This window comes from Rattus norvegicus, chromosome 3 (assembly GCF_021556685.1).
Source record: "Rattus norvegicus strain SHRSP/BbbUtx chromosome 3, alternate assembly SHRSP_T2T, whole genome shotgun sequence".
Taxonomy (NCBI): Eukaryota; Metazoa; Chordata; class Mammalia; order Rodentia; family Muridae; genus Rattus; species Rattus norvegicus.
The window spans coordinates 34126501-34145761 of NC_141536.1; the positions used below are offsets into that span (position 1 = coordinate 34126501).

General features: G+C 38.5%; 1 long non-coding RNA gene and 1 pseudogene across 2 annotated transcripts in view; both read left to right on the forward strand.

Annotated features, from left to right (window-relative positions):
- The window catches only part of LOC147995463 (uncharacterized), a 127018-nt gene that overhangs the window by 63594 nt on the left and 44163 nt on the right, over positions 1–19261 (forward strand). Inside the window, exon 2 of one of the 2 annotated variants that reach the window (XR_015683500.1) lies at positions 11320–11497. The exons of the other annotated variant lie outside the window; for it this stretch is intronic. This is a non-coding gene — a long non-coding RNA (uncharacterized LOC147995463). The remainder of the gene's footprint in view (positions 1–11319; positions 11498–19261) is intronic. 2 annotated transcript variants of the gene reach the window in all.
- Positions 5261–5773, forward strand: Cep19-ps1 (centrosomal protein 19, pseudogene 1; annotated as a pseudogene).

The window sequence follows — 19261 nt, forward strand, 5'->3', positions numbered from 1 at the left end:
GTAGTGCACACGGTCAATCCTAGCACTCAGCAGCAGAGGCAGATAGATTTTTGAGTTCGAGGCCAGCCTGGGCTACAGAGTGAATTCCAGGAAATCCAGGGAAACCATGTCTCAGACACCACCAACTCCCCAAAAACCCCACAAAACAAAACCCAACACCAATCAGGTGTCTAAAAACCAGAAGATGACTACCTCAGCTCTGGAAGCCAGAGACCTGACGTCTAGGTATCACTAGTTCTGTGCTCCTCTGAAACAGGAAGGGTAAGTGTTGGCAACCCCCCCTCCCTTTTTTGAGCTTTTTGGCCAGTGATCTCTCTATTTCTTGGATTATTGTATTCTTTTAAACTCTTGTTTTTCAGGCCATGTTCTTCCTGTGTGACGTCATCCTGTCTTTTTCTCTGTATGTATTTGTCTCTGTTCAAGTTCCTCCCCTTTTATCAGAACAGCCATTTCGGGATCAGACCCATGCAGATCTCATATTGATCTCTTTCAAACTAGTTTCAAATAAAGTTTCATTATGGGGTATCAGATACTATGTCAATGTATCTTTAGCTTTTTGGACTGGGGTACAATTAAATTTACAATATTTAACAGGATCATGCTTCCAAGGGGCAGCCATTACTGCATGGAGTCCAGTGTTGAAGTTCTGGAACGTTTTCCTCCAGTTAACTGTTTGAGGGATCATTAATTATGAAAAAAATATTATTTTAAAAGCTGAGATACTAAGTATGAAAGGAAGAAACTTCTTTAGTGTTACTCAGTATAGACACACAGCTATCGACCCATCTGGGAGGATGTGGGTAGGGTGGGGTAAGGGGCATAATCCTAAGAGACATTGGTGTCCCTGAGTGAGGAGCATCTGTGGATAGTCTCCACTGGGGATCCCTGATGAGGCAGCTGTGTCTCTGGGCTCGTCCTCAGAGTCCCTGTTACTTCCCATTTTAGTCCTTTTCATTAAATTGTGTCAGAGTGCAGATACAGGAGATCTTTGGGGTTTCTCCTGAAGATTGTCCCATCTGCAAATAAGCAAGAGTATCAACTTTGTAGGGTCATCGTGGGTGTTTCATGAGCTATTTTCTATAAAGCAGGTGACATGTGTTTTGCTAAATATAAATTCTGGGTGGGCAAGCTGGCTCAGCAGGTAGGCACTTGCTGCCAATCTTTATAACCGGAGCTTGATCCCTGGGACCCACTCACATAATTGAAGAAGGAACCAGAAAAAAAATGAAGAGATTATTCAGGCTCACACAAAAGCAGAATTGGTGAAACATGTCAAACTAGGCTGAGGTTTTAGAATGAACTTCATAAATCAAGAAATGATAAAATTAAATTTGAAAATTCCTATTTAGACTACGCTATGGGATTGCACTAATAAAATTATTCGGAACTTTTAAAACTCAAAATCATTAAGTAAATATTACTTATTAACTGGGTTGCAATTTGAAAATTCGCAAGATGAATATTGGTAAGTAATTTAAGAAAGTTGTTATGGATTTAGTGTATATTAAAGTTTAAAACAGAAAGTAACCCGAGTGGTAATTTCATAAAACCTAGTCAAGCTAATGAGGAGTAGAACAAAAGTGCTTTTCACTTTAAAGAGAAATATGCAAAAGTGTAGGGATTTTAGAAGCAAGGGTTAAAATTAAATAAAGTATCTCAGCCACATAGCACACATAGCCCAGTATTCTCTGTATTTCGGTTGTCCTTATGAATTAAGGATTATTCCAGATGAGACTTTTAATCCGTATCATTGTTCGGCGAAAAATACAACTTTTGATATTTAAACTAGTTCACTTTTATATAAACTGCTGAGTAATCCCATATGGAATGATTATTTTAAAATGTCAGTAAGACACAGGAAATGAGAAATGAAGATAAAAGAAACGAGAAAGAGAAAGATAAATATAGGGAATGGGTTGGGGGAATTCTCTCCCGTTAATGCTCTACAATTTCCTGACCCCAGGGAATGTGCTTTTATCTCTCCAGGACTGTGTTTTCTGTAATTTGACTTAGCATTTGTTCAGTAGATTAAAAAGCCTTGTCTCCTTGGGTCTATGATGTTGAGGCTGGTACCTCCCCCAGACCTAGGAATTCTGCCCCTAAATCACTGCTTACAGTTCCTGGCTGAGACAGTCTAACTTCATATCTCTATTTGCCTGACCCTTATCTTAGCCCATGGGAACTCTTGCTTGTCTAAGAAGTTCTCTGGCCAGAGCTAAGGGGGAGGTTCTATTATCTGTAATCTAAATGCTGGTTATCAGAAATATCTGTTTGCTCATGGAGAGCAGCGATCAGGCTGTGTGCTGAGTGGGGTGGGAAGTCATGTGACTGTGAAGACACTGGGTAGTATGCCATGAAACATCCCTTGTCTTTGTCCCTTCTGGCGTCCCTATCCTAATTCCATTTCCCATAATTTTTCCTGTGATACATTTACTTACAGCCTTTTTTATATAAATGAACTACTTTATCAGTCTACTGATACCCAATAGACTGCTATACTTTCCCACTTTTGTGTTCCTTGGTGTTGACCATCAAAGCTTGTGACTACCATATTACTTAGTGAGGATGTCTGACAAGGGGGCAAGAAGGAAACAAAGCAGAGAGACATCTGGGAAGTAGCCAAGGCTGCCACATGAATTTTAGTTCTGTTTCCCACTGACTCCTACTTTGTTTTTTTCTGAGGCAGTTCTGGTCAAGTGTGAAAATTTAGTCCTTTGACTTCTTCTACTGGCCAACACATGAACACAAACTCTGACAGGGATAGCACCCAGTCTTCTGTTGTTGGGAGACTCTCAGCTTGGTCTCTTACTCTGCTTCATACTGTTTGAGGTAGAAAGTGGACAGTGAGAGGAGCAAGGCCTCATCACTTACCTTCCCAAGTAAATTTAATTTCCCCTCTCTGTGGTCCAAGAGTGTTCAGAGATGGGACAAAATTGAGAAAAAAAAACATGCTTTTACCATTGCACAGTTCTATTAGGTTGTCAGTGAACTGGACTGGCAGAGGTTTGAAGAACTCTCTGTTTTGAGGTCCTTTTTGAAGACTTTCCAGAAATTTGTTTTCCTTCCCTTGGAGTATTTGGTAGTAGTCTATATTTTTCTGAGACTTTCTTATCTTTAAATTCATTAATGCCTTATTTCTTTTTATTGAAATAAATTATTTACATAATTTATTTTCATAAGTTGGATTAGAAAAAGGTTACTTAGTATATACTTTTGCAAAATAATTTATCTTCTGGGTCTTAGTCCAAAAAGTTTACCAATTTATTTGTCTTGAATTCTCATAAAAATGGATGGTATTATTGTCCTGGGCATCAATGATGGCACTCTACCATCTTTTAGTCTATTGAAAATGAATATAGATTAAAGTTGTGCCAAATTTAAGGCAGTGGAAAACTTCAACTACGGTAAGAAATTAAGCCAGTGCTCATGTGTAAGTTATTTCCATAACAATAGGGACCATGCACTGCAGTGAGTTAGGCGTCATGATTCCATTTGATAGATGATAAAAGCAAGGCTCAGAAAAATTAATGCTTTGACTGATATAAGCAACATTAGGAGACAGAAATAGAATTTACATCTAGGTTGTTCTGATTCCAAATAACAATGTGATAATATGCTTTGTAGTGTCCTGAAATAGATCAAAACTTTTTTTAGTGATGTTGCTCCATTTTCAAACATTTAGACACACAAACCTTCAGGATCATGGTAATTAAGAAAATGTTTGCAGGGAACAGGGATATTATAACCATTCACAGGCCTCCAATTCAGTCAATCTGACAGAGTAAGTGGGTCCAGGATCCTCCCTCCATATTTTGTCTGTCAAGAGGGGGGATTCTTGCTAAATCCTGCAACTGACCCTCAATAACTTTCTGGAGAGGACTCTCTTAGAGGTCATTCTCATTGGGCATCTTGAAGAAGACATTTCCATAGTCCTTGATTTGTTTCCTTGACTTTGGGTCAAAGCCAGCTGCACCATCTCTATTCCAGCATCGTTTTGTAGAAGATAAGAACTTATGCCCTTACAACTCACATGAAGATCCAGAGTATATAATATTCATGTTCTCATTACACTAATGTTTTAAGTTAGTTTATTCTCTAAGGTGCTGAGTGTTGCTTTGCCATTTGAAAGGGATGGTGTGTCATGGTTTCCTTCCCCAGGAATAGAGCCATCAGGGTATTGACCTCAAGGAGCATTGGTCGCTAGGTGTAAGGCTTTTTTTGTATACTTCATTGCATGTTCCTCCTTTGGGGATAATATCCTCTCTACAGAGGTTAATGAGTCCATGATAATCAGAGATAGCCTGAATCTAGGAGGCAAGGGTGTGTAAAATGGTAGAATGCTGAGACCTTCAGGACAGTCCTTAAGACCGTGGAAAAGAACTCTGAAAACATGAGTTCAAAAATACATCATTTCTCAACTATGTGAAATATAAGGATTTAATATATAAATTTTATGAGAGGGCTTCACAGAACTTAAAAAAACAAAACAAACAAACAAACAAACAAAAAAACCAGAGGCAATTGCACTATGAGCCAGCTTATCAGAAAAATACAAAGGCAGGCAGATTCCAAGTTCAAAGTCAACCTGAGACAGAGCTAATTAAGGTCCAGGTGTGGTCAGAATGGTAATCTCAGGACAGGATCCCACCTAGCTAAATTTATTGTTTGTGTTTATAAAGATAGACCAATCTCTGAATTCAATTGCCATTTTTTTTTTAAAGTGGATTTGCTATCTCTTTCAAAGAATTAAGGGGCTAAGGTATTAGAATACTAATTCATGAACTAATAATCAAAAGGGACTGAATTGATATGTAAATAAACTGCTGGGCTTTTGGTCTGCATGAGATCAATATCAATTCTTTTTAGATTTTTTTTTTTCTAGCAAGAGCTGAGCTGTCTGGAGATTTCTGGAGAATGAAGACAGCTCTTTTAGAAATATTCGAAGCTCTTTTAGAATCTTTCCCTCTCAGATTATCAGGCTGTAGGCTATGGCTATCGCTGCTTCCTACAGCATCAGGCTCCACCTCGCCTCACAGTCGATCTCGGTGCTGCTCTGTGCAATGTGGTAGGATGGAAACCACACCCTCACTGCTGTTCAGATGTACACTTTCTGTACTTTTTCAAGGACATGTAATAAGATCTTAATGAAAGTGGACGTACTTCCTGCCTTCCTAGAGCAAATAGAATAACAGGGATGATACATGGAAATGGTTGTACAGTTGTCCTATCTGTATGAGATTTCCTCCAGTTTAACCCTGAATTACATGAAAAGATGAAATACATTGCCAAGAAATGTGGAGTTAGGTTCCAACTTCCAGCTATGGTCTTGATTTATGAGAATGAAACCAAAGGAAAGAGCTGCCAGTGAATCATGCCTATCCAAAACTTTTCAAAGTTCTCATATTGCACCAGAGCTGCTGAACAATTAAATAACCCACAGCACAAGAGTTACCTGGAACAGGCATCTCTGAAGCAGCAAGAGAAACTGTTTTTTTACAAGGGGCAGGGGCAGAGCCTGGCAGAAACAATGGAACAGATTCGATGGGAAACAACCATTGATCCCCTGAAGAAGACCTGAACAAACTGATTGACAAGGAGCTCTCCCAAAGGAAGAACATCACGGATGAGCTTTTTGAGAAAAATCAGAAGAGCAAGGATGGCCACAGTTTTGTGTATGTTGTTGAGGTTTCGTTCCCTCTGGATGAGCAGCTACTGTCCTGCAGCTGGGACACAGCATCAGTCAATGAGTCCTGAGACCTACTACTCCATGTATCCACAAAGAACAAAGAGTGGGTCTAGAAAACACTGAAACACCAATGATCTATAAAACCAAGACACGACAAAGGCCTATGAGAAACACAGAAATACAGAATAGGAATCAGTCCTCAAGGAGTCGACAATCTAAAGGGAAGGTAACTCAAGAACTTGTAAAAAGGTATTTTAATAATATTACTCAAGATAAAGCTAAGTGCCAGATATTTGATGAAGATTGTAGAAGAGTCAAAACCCAGGTTCCTGAGGGTGGACTGGAAAGGTTTTCCCTCAGTGGAGAGGGGCCCATGCTTGGCCCTGAAATGCTACAGACCTTTTTATAGAAATCGAAATGTAGCAAAGGTATGGCCTAGGGAACTCATGACACGTAGATTTGACATAGCAAAAACATTTAAGAAAGGAGAGTTTTCAAAACTCCACTTTCACCTTCAGATAATGAAACCTTCAGTTTTCTCTAATTTTCACTGGTTCTTCTACATGATTCATGGAAGGCAAAAAAGCAACTCAGTTTTACTACACTGTGCATTAATGAAATGCCCTGGAAACATGGCGACCCCTTATCTCCCTCTTCTTTGGCAAGAGTCAGATATAATGAACACATTGACATTGAAGTGAGTAATTCATATGCAGCTTGTTTAGTCAGGATGAATCAGCATTTTGATGATGTCTTGTAGGAATTGAATTATAATTGGCAGAGCTTCTGCCCTATGGGTTATAATTGTAGATTCCGAAAGGAACGAAGGCACCAAGTACTGTTAATTTACTTTATCAAGCATGCAGCCTTATGGGGGACAAGAACAAACTTATAGAAGCAAATTAAGAGAGTTAGACATATTCTAGCTTTAAAATACTCAGGTTACTAAAATTTTGTGGCATCTCTTGAGTTATTTAAAACCATAACTTAAAATGACCAATTTAGGGATTCCCGTCTATGGTTTGCTATCTATAACATTAGTGGGTTCTTCGAGCTTTACAATTTTTTTCCATTGGCCTAATATTAATTACAACTCAATGTGATGACTCAGTTCTAAAGTTACTTATTTGCCTGATTGTTTTCACTGTACTTAGAGACAGCTTACTTATTCAAGTCCAGTGTGGAATAGATGCTTTGTTCCTAATCACAGAGAATTCTTGTTTATGTTAAGTGCACCCTCTCAGCCATTGTGAGGTTTATCAGCCTGACATGGCTTCCTCTCTATTTTTCATCAAGCCATTCACTTTCTGCTGTTTAAGTCTGCCCTAGTGTTCACGAAGCTTTTTGCTGCTTTGTCCTGCACGGCCACAGTCATTCCTGGAAGGATGTCCTAAGCATAGATTTTTAGAACACAGTGCTTTTGAGATGATCTTGGAAAGGATTTTAGAATGTAGGGGAACGATGCATTTACTACATCCCTCCCACCCCCAGGGACGTTCACAGTGTGATGAAGTTCTGCTTTAAGAAGCTTGTCTTGATGAACTTGTTGGGTCAGGATTTCGATGCTGAGGAATTCCTCTGTGGAATGTGCCTTAGGAGCCATGCATTGCAGCTGTGAGAATCTGGTTATTAGGACCAAATTGTCTTATATCATTGTCAGAGGGTTTAGTCACTTCTTCCTTACTTTATATAAAGTATTTCTGCTTTTGTATTCCTTTTCCCACGCACCCCCCATGGACTTTGCTCAAAGGTGACCTTTGATTGACAGGAACTGAATAAAAAACAGATATAATTGTGATCCACCTAAAAGTATGCAACTTGTAAGACTTGAAGTGATCTAACTTAGCAACTTGGTCCTCAACTGTCCCTACCTCTCCTTCCTTTTAATTCTCTAGTCACCACCTTCATTAAAAATGGGCTAAACACATTCAACTTCAAAGACTTGTCACGGGCCTTTGATTTTAGTTCCTGGCCTTTCCCCGGGTGTGCAAGTCACAGCTGGTAATGATGGGGACCAGATGATGCCATAGTAGCACATTAAAGGTCTTTTTTTTAAAAACCAGGATGTGGTTTGATGGTTTTGCCTGGGTATTTTGTTGTTGTTATTCTTTCTTTTGGAATGTGAGTTGTGGCCAAGAATTGCATTTTTGTGCAATCCCTCTGCATTTGAGACTTGAGAATTATACAAAAACACAACTCAAGCTTATAAAGTTATTCTCAAGATAACTAGTAGACTTGTGTCTGGTGACATTTAGCTGTGAACTTTTGTTTATTTAATGAGAATGCTCTATTATATTTACTGTCCAAAGTACCATGGCCATGTCTTGGTCTTTCTTCCTGTATACAGGAGGAAATAATATTCCATGTATTTTTAAAATTAATTTGTAGGCAAAATTCTTTGACTAATAAAAGAGAAATACTTTTTCACAGTAAGTTCACATCCTAAGGTGAACGTGAAGATACTGAATTAAATGCCTTGTATACACTGTAAAAGTCATCACTATTTCAACTACTTATTGTGGTTTTTCTCAATATAAAATTGTCACATGTTTAGTAGAGATAATTTAAACAATAAAAAAAGGAATAACCAAAAGTTATGGTAATTTTATCATTTGAACACACACACACACACACACACACACACACACACACACACAGTTCTTTTGTGTTTTCAAAAACATGAGGTTAGTAAAATCAACAGTCCAGCTATTTATTTTAATAACATACCTGATAGTCTTCCCATTCCTGATATTTATGAGACTCAGAACCTAATTTTTTCGTATTCAGAAGTTCTCTGTGTTAAAGTTACTCCATTCTAAGATGCCAGTTTTCTTATATGTATTTCTCTCTATAATTTATCTTTACCAGTTGCTAGACTTAGAACTAATTTTCTCTTCAAATATGTCCCTCCAGCTCTGGAATCTAAACTGCGTATATCCAACTACCATCTTGATACTTCTATTTAGTTGTTTCTCTCAAGTGTAACCAAGCCAGCACTGAGTTTCTGAGGCTCCTTTATCTATATTTTATATTCTGGGCATTTATTATTCACACCTGACCAAGGAGAATCTCACCTACTTGGTGCTCAGCTGTCACCTTCTACAGCTCATGTAGGTCTGCAGAGAAAGGTCTGGAGTAACATCAGGTTTCTCAGGGTAAAGTTATGATTTAAAAATTTAATTTATAGAGGCTAGCAGTCTACCCATGAGAAGAAAATGGAATCCTGTCATCTCCCATGCTGTGGACAGGCATGAGTATAACAGAACAAATGTTTTCTATATCGTGTAAAAAGGAAGAACCTTTGTGGATGACCAACAATATGTATCAGACTTCAACGACTGCATTATTTTTTAATTTGGCAGTAAAGTCAACCACAAGGGCTGAAATTTTTGAGCAGTGGATTTCTGAGTAGTGGCCAATAAAGAGTATTCAACAGGTTGAGTGGAAAACATCATTCTCAATGAGCCAAGAAACCAGGACAACCTCAATGAGGAGGAGTAGGACTTGGGTTATCTTTTGGGTGATGTTAACCCATTTGCTCTCTTCCACAAGGAAGCAGCTAGAATGAACTTGTGGAAGTGGTAGTGTTGTATGGAGTGCAGTGAGAAGAGAAGGTGTGGAAAGAAAGAAGGAAAGAAAGCCCATACAATTCATGACTCCACCACTGTGCCTAATGACACTGCGCACCGTTATTTGTGTTCATGCAGAGTGGGATCCACACTACAAGACATTTAGAACGTAAGGTTCTAAGTGTCAAGAGTTTCTACCACTCATCATAATGGCCAAAAATGTCTGTCCCTATTTCCAGGGGCAGAAAGCTGACTCAGTTTCTCCATCAGTGTTTCCATCTTGAGAGAATCTCCATTTCTCTCTCTCTCTCTCTCTCTCTCTCTCTCTCTCTCTCTCTCCCTCTCTCTCTCTCTCTCTCTCTCTTTCTTTCTCTCTCTCTCCTTTTAAAAACTTTTTACTGATTCTTTATGAGTTTCACATCATGCACCCCCATCCCCCAAATAAAAACCACACATACACACGAACGAACAAACAAGAAAAAAAATAGTCAGAGAAAACATCTCATACTGTGACACCATCAATATTGGCTCCTCATTGGAACTCCTTCCAGTTATCCTGTTGTTGCCATTTGTCATGGAGATACTGCAGCTTTGGATCAGCAGGACTATTCCTTTCACAATTCTTAGTTGTCACTAAGTCCAGTTTCATTGTGCTCCTGGGTGAGGGTCCTGAGTGCTGTTGCAGGTAAGAGCTAAAGCCAGCTCTCCAATGAAGGGCAGGGCCAGTTCTGCACAGCCCCTGGACAATTCATGTGGTCCCCAGAGTCTACCCTGACCAGAGACATCCCCACACTCTCTAATGGTAATATGAGCCACAGAAATTGATAGTAGCCCCTGCCACTGTGCTGCCATGGGCTTAGTCATGACCTTTAGTGGCAGGTCAGCCTAGGACCTTACCATGGTCCCAGGTACTGGGGCTAGCCACTTGGAACAGGCTCTACCTCTCTACCCTGGAGTCTCCAGTTCCATTTCTCTTCATAATGCTGAAGCCGCTCCACTTTTTGAGAGAATCTCGTAAGAAGAAAAGACAAATGAAAAAGAGAAAAACAATTAAGTGTTTTTGCCTCTTGGTGTGGTCAGTCTTAAGTGGATGGGGAAACTCACCTGATCTAGAATGTTCCCTGTGTGTGGCTTTTTAAGAGTTCCTCAAATTGGCAGAGGATCATTACCATCATTCTAAAGGAGAAATTCATTTTAATTAAGGCATGGCCAGAATTAGGTTCGTTTTGCTTTATGAATCCAAAAATCATACTGAGTATAATTCTTTATAAATTCTTAAAAATAAGTGCATGATATACACATTTGTGATGTCCTTTTCTGGGTGATGCACCCCATCAGATTGAGAACTCATTCCGGCATTTTGCAGGTGTATGTCACCAAGTCTAATGGAATGGTTTCAGTCACATGGAAAGATAGGTGTGCTGCCTAGCTGTTACATCAACTTGACACAAGCTAGAGTCATTTTGAAAGAAGGGACCTTGATTGACGTCATGTCTCAGCCAGATTTGGCCCATGTGTGAGTCTATGCTACAATTTCTTTATGATTGATGTAAGACTGCCCAGCTCACAGTGGACAGTGCCACCCCTGGGCTGGTCATCTTGGGTTCAGTAAGAAAGCTAAGCAATCCATGAGGAACGTGCTTCTCTGGGGTCTCTGCTCATGTCCTGACTTCCCTCAGTAATGGAAGTCGCTGTCACCTGAAAGTACAGGGAAATAAACCCTTTCTCTTAGGTTGTTTTTACCACATGTAATTTTTACCACAGCAATAGAAATATTGATTAATAGTGAAATCGGTATCTGGGATGTGACAGACATGACAATGTAGTTTTTGGGAGGATTGGGAAAAGATTTCGGAACTTTGGGATGGCAAAGCCATTGAGTTTTTGGAGCTTAATTGGCTATTGTGGGAAATTAGGCACTAATACTGAGATCAACATAGACAATGGAGGCTTTGCTTGTGAAGTTTCTATGGGAACTTTGAGTGTCCTCCAAAGACTTTATCAAACCTGTTTGATGTTTGAATTAAGAACAACTAAAATGAAAACTTTGTTTTCCCGGGACAGTTGATGCTCGTCACCTGGGGCTGAAGAATCAGCTGTGATTTAGAAAAGACTGGAACAATTGAGGACTGCAAATGTGGAAGTAATTCCTCTAGGTCTGCATGTGGAAGCAGTGATGAAGAGAGCCAAGGCTATACTTTGTGCTGGCAGCCAAAGTTGAAAATGTCTAAGAGTTTCCCAGGTATGACTAGTCTTGAAGGCATGAAGAGGACATGGAAGGTTGCTGAGGTTTGGAAACACAAGAAATGAGGAGAGGCTTTTAGTGACTGGAAAACCTCAGTTAAGTAAAAGCTTCAGGATTGAAGGTGTCCTGGAGAAAAGTTGAGGCTTGGCACCATGTGATAATATTAGAGTCCCCAAAGGGAAGTTGCGCCCATAGATTAAGGTATATCCCAGCTACAATGGAAACTCCGCAATTTTGGAGATGCCAGGATCATGGACAGTAGTGCCACAGATAACACCAAGAACAGCAGCAGGTATGGACTCAATGTTTCAAATGGAAGGTTCAGAGAGGTGCCACTGCCAAAGCTCTTTGGAGTCCAGAGGATTGGGAATCGGTTTGAGACATCAGGCGTTTTGACAAAGTTAGGCTCTGGTTTTGATTTTATTTGATTACTATGACTTGATTACCCTCTCTTGGAATAAGAAAGTATGTATCTCAGTTTTGATTTTATGGGAGCCCACAGTTAAGAGATTATGGAATTTTAGAGAGATTTTCGATATACCAATACTCTGGGTATTTTAAAGAGGCTTTGAATGTTGAAAACGATTTAAATAGACTAAACTTTTAAAATGTTTTAAAGAGATTGAGGTTTTAAAAGACCATGGGACTTTTAAATTTATAGGTTTTGTATTGTGATATTAATATTCACACTCTATAATGGGGACAAATGAGAAAGGACAGGTTCTAACTGGAAAGTGAAGTGTCTGTGTAGTAAGTTAACCAGGGGTCAATTGTGCTGGCTAGTTTTATGTCAATCATATTTAAAGAGGAAACCTAGATTAAGAAAATGCCTCCAGGAGACTGGCCTGTGGGCAAACCTGTGCTGTACTTTCTTGATTGATGATTAATGTGAGAAGGCCCAGCTCATGATTGGCAATGGCAGCCATCATGATAGGTTGGTTCTGGGTTCTATAAGAAAACATGCTTAGCAAGCCACGAAGAACAAGCCAGTAAGCAATGCTCCTCCACGGCCTCCGCTTTGAGTCCTGCTTCTGGGTTCTTCCCTGACTTCCCTTAGTGATAAAGTGTTAATTGGACATGTAAGAGAAATAGACCCCTTTCTCCCCAAGTTGCTTTTGGTCATGGCCTTTTATTGCAACAATAGAAATCCTAAATGAAACAATGGGTGCATAGGATAATCTTACTTGAAACTAAACTTCCAATGAGCAACTGATTTTTATTAATATGCATACCCACTTTCCTGAACCTTATTTTTTTCTACCTGTGAGGACACTGATACCTATTTTTACAATGTTTCCAGGAAGAATACATAAAATAATCCTATGAAAGGGCTAATACACACTTCAAAAGCCAACAGATGATGAATTCTACTCACTAATTCACCTATTATTAGGGTATTAGAAAATTAGAATATCTATATACCTATATATCTATATCCATATCCATATTTATACCTATAAATAGATAGACAGAAGATAGATTGATCTATTGATTGATAGATAGATATGTTATATACCTGGAAAAAACAAAAACTTAAAGAAAGGAAGTAATTTATGCTTATATTATTATAATGAAACAATTGGTATTGTTACATTATAACAGTATAAACATAAAGATGATAAAAGTAAAGCTGAAAACCATAGTAATATATTAAAATAGGATGGGTTGCTACTGGTATTGCCTTCACTGCATTCTTCTTATTCAGACACAGTCATCTGCTCTAGCTTAACCCCCTTTTTTCTGCTTATTCTTCCTGATTATTTATGTGACATCATCCCTGCACATTTTCCTCTTTCAGAATTGTTCCTTGAACCCTATTAATATTCACAATGTCTTGAAATTATAAGATACCATTATATGTTTATTCAAAATGTGAATCTAAATAAAATACCTGAAAGAATTGCTGGAGTAAGAAATGTAAATGCCTCATTCTTATTTAATAATTAATCAGGTAAATGCACACTTTCCCTAACTGTTTTTATTTCATGTCACAATATCAAAATTAATGACCAATTCAACTAATTTATCTCAGTTGGAGCCTAAAGAACATGATACCTCGTTTCAACAAGAAATACTTTAATTTCTTTTAATAGAAGCTGAAAAAATGGGAAAGGGGTCCATGACTTCTGCTTCTTTCAGGGCTGAAAAAAAGAGTAGAACCATCCAGAGACGCAAGAAATAAACACAAGGCTATTGCTGAGATTTATGTCATATTTGAGGTGGGTGGTAATGTCATGTGTAATATATACAAATGAGTGTCTATGCAGCTGCTTTAGAGGCATGCTCTCTACTTCTCTTCTGGCCCTAAAAGGGAACAAAGAAATATAAATATCAAATACCTGGCAAACACCCACTAGTATACGGCATGCTTATGAAGAAAATCATAGCACAACCATCCCCAATGTGGCAAGTGGTCACTCTGTAGATAAGACTAGTCAGCCTGACAGAGATATTCCAACTTCATAAACCTGGGCAACAGCAACAATTAAGGAAGTTGGCTTGGGTCATGTTTAGGATCATACTTGAGGTATTGTTATTAATGGGTTCATTGATGCAGAAAATTTCATGAAGATTCTTGCTGTAAAGAACTGAAGATCAGACTCTTCTGCCAACAAATCTAAAAAAAAGAATAGTCTTTACTCTCCCCTATTTCCTTTCTGTTTGTCAGTGGTAACCAAAGAAAGATAATTCCCAAGACTTGGATCTTCTCAGCATCTGCTTTTGGAACCCTTTTTTAAATACAAAGTTTACAATAGGAGATTTAAAAGACAGTATACCTTTCCATTTCAATCTGTGACCTAGAGCTAAGCCTGTGACACAGCTCTCTGTACCCAAATCCCACCTGGAGATAGCTGGTCTCCCAGGAGTACTGTCCCTCCTAAGTTTACAGGTGAGACTACCACTATTGCCCCAATGCCTGGCCAAAGAGGAACCCACCAGTTACTCACAGGCAATAAGAACTGCAGAGCACCCAGGGACAGGATTCTTCTGTTTCCAGCTGCACCTTGGAGCAAATCCACAGCTCTCTGCAATCAAATCCTACCTGGAGAGAACTGGTCTGTCGGAAGTGCTGGCATACCCCAGATCACAGGCTCACAGGAGGGACAAGGTCCAGTCAGAGACAACAGGACCAGTTAACACCAGAGATAACCAGATGGTGAGAGGCAAGCACAAGAGCCTAAGCAACAGAAACCAGGGCTAACTGGCATCATCAGAACCCAGTTCTCTGACCACAGCAAGCCCTGAATACCACAACACAAGCGAAAAGCAAGATTTTGATTTAAAAATCTTATCTCATGATGATGATAGAGGACTTTAAGAAGAACATAAATAACTCCCTTAAAGATATATTGGAGAACACAGGTAAACAGGTAGAAGCCTTTAAAGAGGAAAAACACAAGTCCCTTAAAGAAATACATGAAACACAATCAATCCAGTGAAGGAATTTAAAAAACCATTAAGGATCTAAAAATGGAAATAAAAACAATAAAGAAATTATGAAGGGAGACAATCCTGTAGATAGAAAACCTAGGAAAAAGATCAGGAGTCATAGATGTAAACATTACAAACAGAATACAAGAGATAGAAGAGAGAATCACAGGTACAGAAGATACCATAGAAAACATTGACACAATAGTCAAAGAAAATGCAAAATGCAAAAAGCTCCTAAAACAAAACACCAAGGAAATCCAGGACAAAATGAGAAGACCAAACTTAAGGATAATAGGTATAGAAGAGAGTAAAGACTCCCAAATTAAAGGGTCAGTAAGTATCTTCAAAAAAATTATAGAAGAAAACTTCCCTAACCTAAAGAAAGAGATGCCCATAAACATATGAGAAGCCTACAGAACTCCAAATAGATTGGACTAGAAAAGAAATTCCTACTATCACAAAATAATCAAATACCACATGCACAAAATGAAGAAAGAATATTAGAAGCAGTATGAGAAAAAGACCAAGTAAAATATAAAGGAAGACCTATCAGTATCAGATTTCATGACAGAGACTTTAAAAGCCAGAAGATCCTGGGCAGATATCATACAGACACTAAGAGAACACAAATGCCAGCCCAGGCTACTATATCCAGCAAAACTCTTCAATTACCATAGATAGAGAAACCATGATATTCCATAACAAAACCAAATTTGCCCATTATCTTTTCACTAATCCAGCTCTATAAAGGATAGTATATGGAAAATTCCAACACAAGGAAGAAAACTAAACCATAGAAAAAGCAAGAAAGTAATCTTTCAACAAGTCCAAAAGAAGAGAGCCACACAGACATAATTCCACCTCTAACAACAAAAATAACAGGAAGCAATAATCATTGGTCCTTATTATTTCTTAATATCAATGGACTTGATTCCCCAATAAAAAGACACAGACTAACAGACTGCATAGGTAAACAGAACCCTGCATTTACTACAAACAGGAAACACACTTTAGTGACAAAGACAGACACTACCTCAGAGTGAAAGGCTGAGAAAAAAATGTCCAAGCAAATGGTCCAAAGAAACAAGCTGGAGTAGCCATTCTAATAGCACATAAAATTGACTTTTAACCAAAGTTATTAAAAAAGACAAGGAAGGACACTTTATACTCATCAAAGGAAAAATCCACCAACATGAACTTTTAATTCTGAATATCTATGCTCCAAATGCAAGGGCACCTACATTCATAAAAGAAACTTTACTGAAGCTCAAAGCACACATTGCACCTCAAACAATAAGAGTGGGAGACTTCAACACCCTACTCTTACCAATGGACAGATCATGAAAACAGAAACTAAAGAGACACAGTGAAACTAATAAAAGTTATGAACCAAATGGATTTAACATCGATCTATAGAACATGCCATTCTAAAACAAAAGAATATCCTTTCTTCTCAGCACCTCATGCTACCTTCTCCAAAACTGATCATAAAGTAGGTCACAAAACAAGCCTCAACAATACAAGAAGATCGAAATAATCCCACGTACCCTATCAGATCACCATGGACTAAGGCTAGTCTTCAATAAGAACAAAAACAACAGAAATCCCACATACATACGGAAACTGAACAACTTTCTACTCAATGATAACTTGGTAGGGGAAGAAATAAAGAAATTAAAGACATTTTAGAATTTAATGAAAATGAAGGCAAAATATACCCAAACATATGGGCCACAATGAAAGCAGTTCTAAGAGGAAAACACATAGTTCTGAGTGCCTCCAAAAAGAAATTGGAGACAACATCCACTAACAGCTTGACAGCACACCTTAAAGCTCTAGAACAAAAAAAGAAGCAGAGACACCCAAGAGGAGTAGATGGCAGGAAATAAACTCAGGGCTGAAATCAACTAAGTAGGAAAAAAAAAGAACTGTACAAAAAATTAACAAAATCAAGAGCTGGTTCTTTGAGAAAATCATTAAGATAGATAAACCCTTAGCCAGACTAACCAGAGGGCACAAAGACAATAACCAAATTAACAAAATCAGAAATGAAAAGGGAGACTACAGAAAACAATGAAATTCAAAAAAAACATCAGATCCTGCTGCAAAAGCCTGTACTCAACAAAACTGGAAAATCTGGATGAAATGGGCAATTTTCTAGACAGATACCAGGTTCCAAAGTTAAATCAGGATCAGATAAATTATCTAAACAGTCCTTTAACCCCTAAAGAAATAGAACCAGTCATTGAAAGTCTCCCAACCAAAAAAAGCCCAGAACCAGATGGGTTTAGTGCAGAATTCTATTAGATCTTCAAGGAAGACTTAATACTAATACTCTTCAAACTATTTCACAAAATAGAAACAAAAGTAACACTACATAACTCATTCTATGAAGCCACAATTATACTTATAAGTAATCCTTACAAACATACAAAAACCCTACAAACAGAACTTCAGACCAATTTCCCTCATGAATGTCGATGCAAAAATACTCAATAAAATTCTTGCAAACTAAATTCAAGAACACAGAAAAATGATGATTCATCATGATCAAATAGGATTCATCCAAGAGATGCAGGAACGGTTCAATACACAGAAGTCTATTAACGTAATCCAGTATTTACAAAAAAATAAAAAACAAAACAAAACAAACAAACAAACAAACAAAAAAAACGAAACCGTGATCATCTCATTAGATGCTGAGCATCTGACAAAATTCAAAAAGTATTGAATTGTTAAAAGTATTGGAATGATCAGGAATTCACGACCCATACCTAAATATAGTAAAAGCAATATACAGCAAACCAGTAGCCAATATCAAACTAAATGGAGAGAAACATGAAGCAATACCACTAAAATCAGGGACTAGAAAAGACTTCCCACTCTCTCTTCCTATTCAATACAGTAGAGTGCAGGTGGTTTGCAATCACCGATTTGCTGAAGTGAACACATTTCTGTCTAGTTTAGAAGATATTTTTATAACTTGCTAGTGTGTGAATTTGAAAATGAGCTTGAAAATATGAATTAGCTCATATGAGAGACACAACTCTCTTTGGGTATCCAGGTGAATCATCTCAAAGGCATTCATTCTGGGTCACAAGCAGGAGATCTACATTTTGGGGGAAGGTACTTTACTTCTTACAAGGGGCCATTTGTAAGTCTGTGATGGTTTTTGACTCGAAGGTTTCTTTTCACCTGGTTGCTCTATTTCTCATAGGCTAAGAGATTGCTTCATCATCTGTCTAGGAAATAACCCTTCCAGTCAACTCCTTCGTTCTGGTGTACGGAGATCGCTAAACACACCGAGGCTCAGCTGCTCTAGAATTAAATGCTAAGCTGGTCCTAAGAAGGAAAAAAAAACTGCATATGCTCCTGGCCTGGAAAATAGGATCTGTCTGTTTTTAACATTTGTTTTCTGCCTCCAGAAGATAAGTAGGGTGAACATAAATAATTTGTGCAATGCCATTATGTCTATGCAGCTGGGTTGAGAGATCTGATCTTAATGTGGAAAATACTCCTAGTTTTTGTGACATAAAAAAAGGAAGAGAAGGGTACTTATGTTGGCTTTTGTGGTTGTCGTTTCCAGAGGATCATTCTCCACTCCTGAGTTGTGCAGATTGCTGCTGCTGTAGAAAGAAGGTAAATCCTGGAAGGTGTGCATGCCAGGGAGACGTCACGTGGGAGAGATGAGCGAGGATGTGACTTATGGAGGCAAAAGTGTGGAGTGTGAGAGAAAAATTGACAAGTGCAGCCTGATTTCAGATCCATTCCAGGGTCTCGGTGTTAGGTGCACTACAAGTCGTTCTACCACACAGGGCCGTGGATCCACAGGAATTTGTTTTCAGTTCCTCAGTGGCGCCAACTGTGTTGGAAAAGTCACCTTCTCTGTCTAGACTAGATTCTTATATACCTGCCATTCTTTGCCTTCTGTTGTCCCTTTTCCAGCTAGCAGCCAAGAAGGAACTATTAAAATTAAGTCTAGATCAGATATGAGTCTCTCCTGCTGGAAAGCATCCAGTGCCTTCCATCTTCGACAAAATAAAACACAGGCTCCTTGCATTGCTGGTCAGGACTCTGTGTGACCTGCCTAACTAGGTAGAACATTTCAACCATTCAAAAGGACACTCCCCAGTGATGTGCCTTGCTTGACCAGAGCATTTTCCTCAGTAGAATATTTTTCATCGTCAAACATGATAGGGAAATTTATAAGCATGCACTTAATAATTTCCAAAGATAACATTAACTGGGATGTTACTTGATATTTTATTGGACATTTATTGAATTATATTTTCCTACTTGTCCCTGAATGCATTCAACTGTAAAGATTGA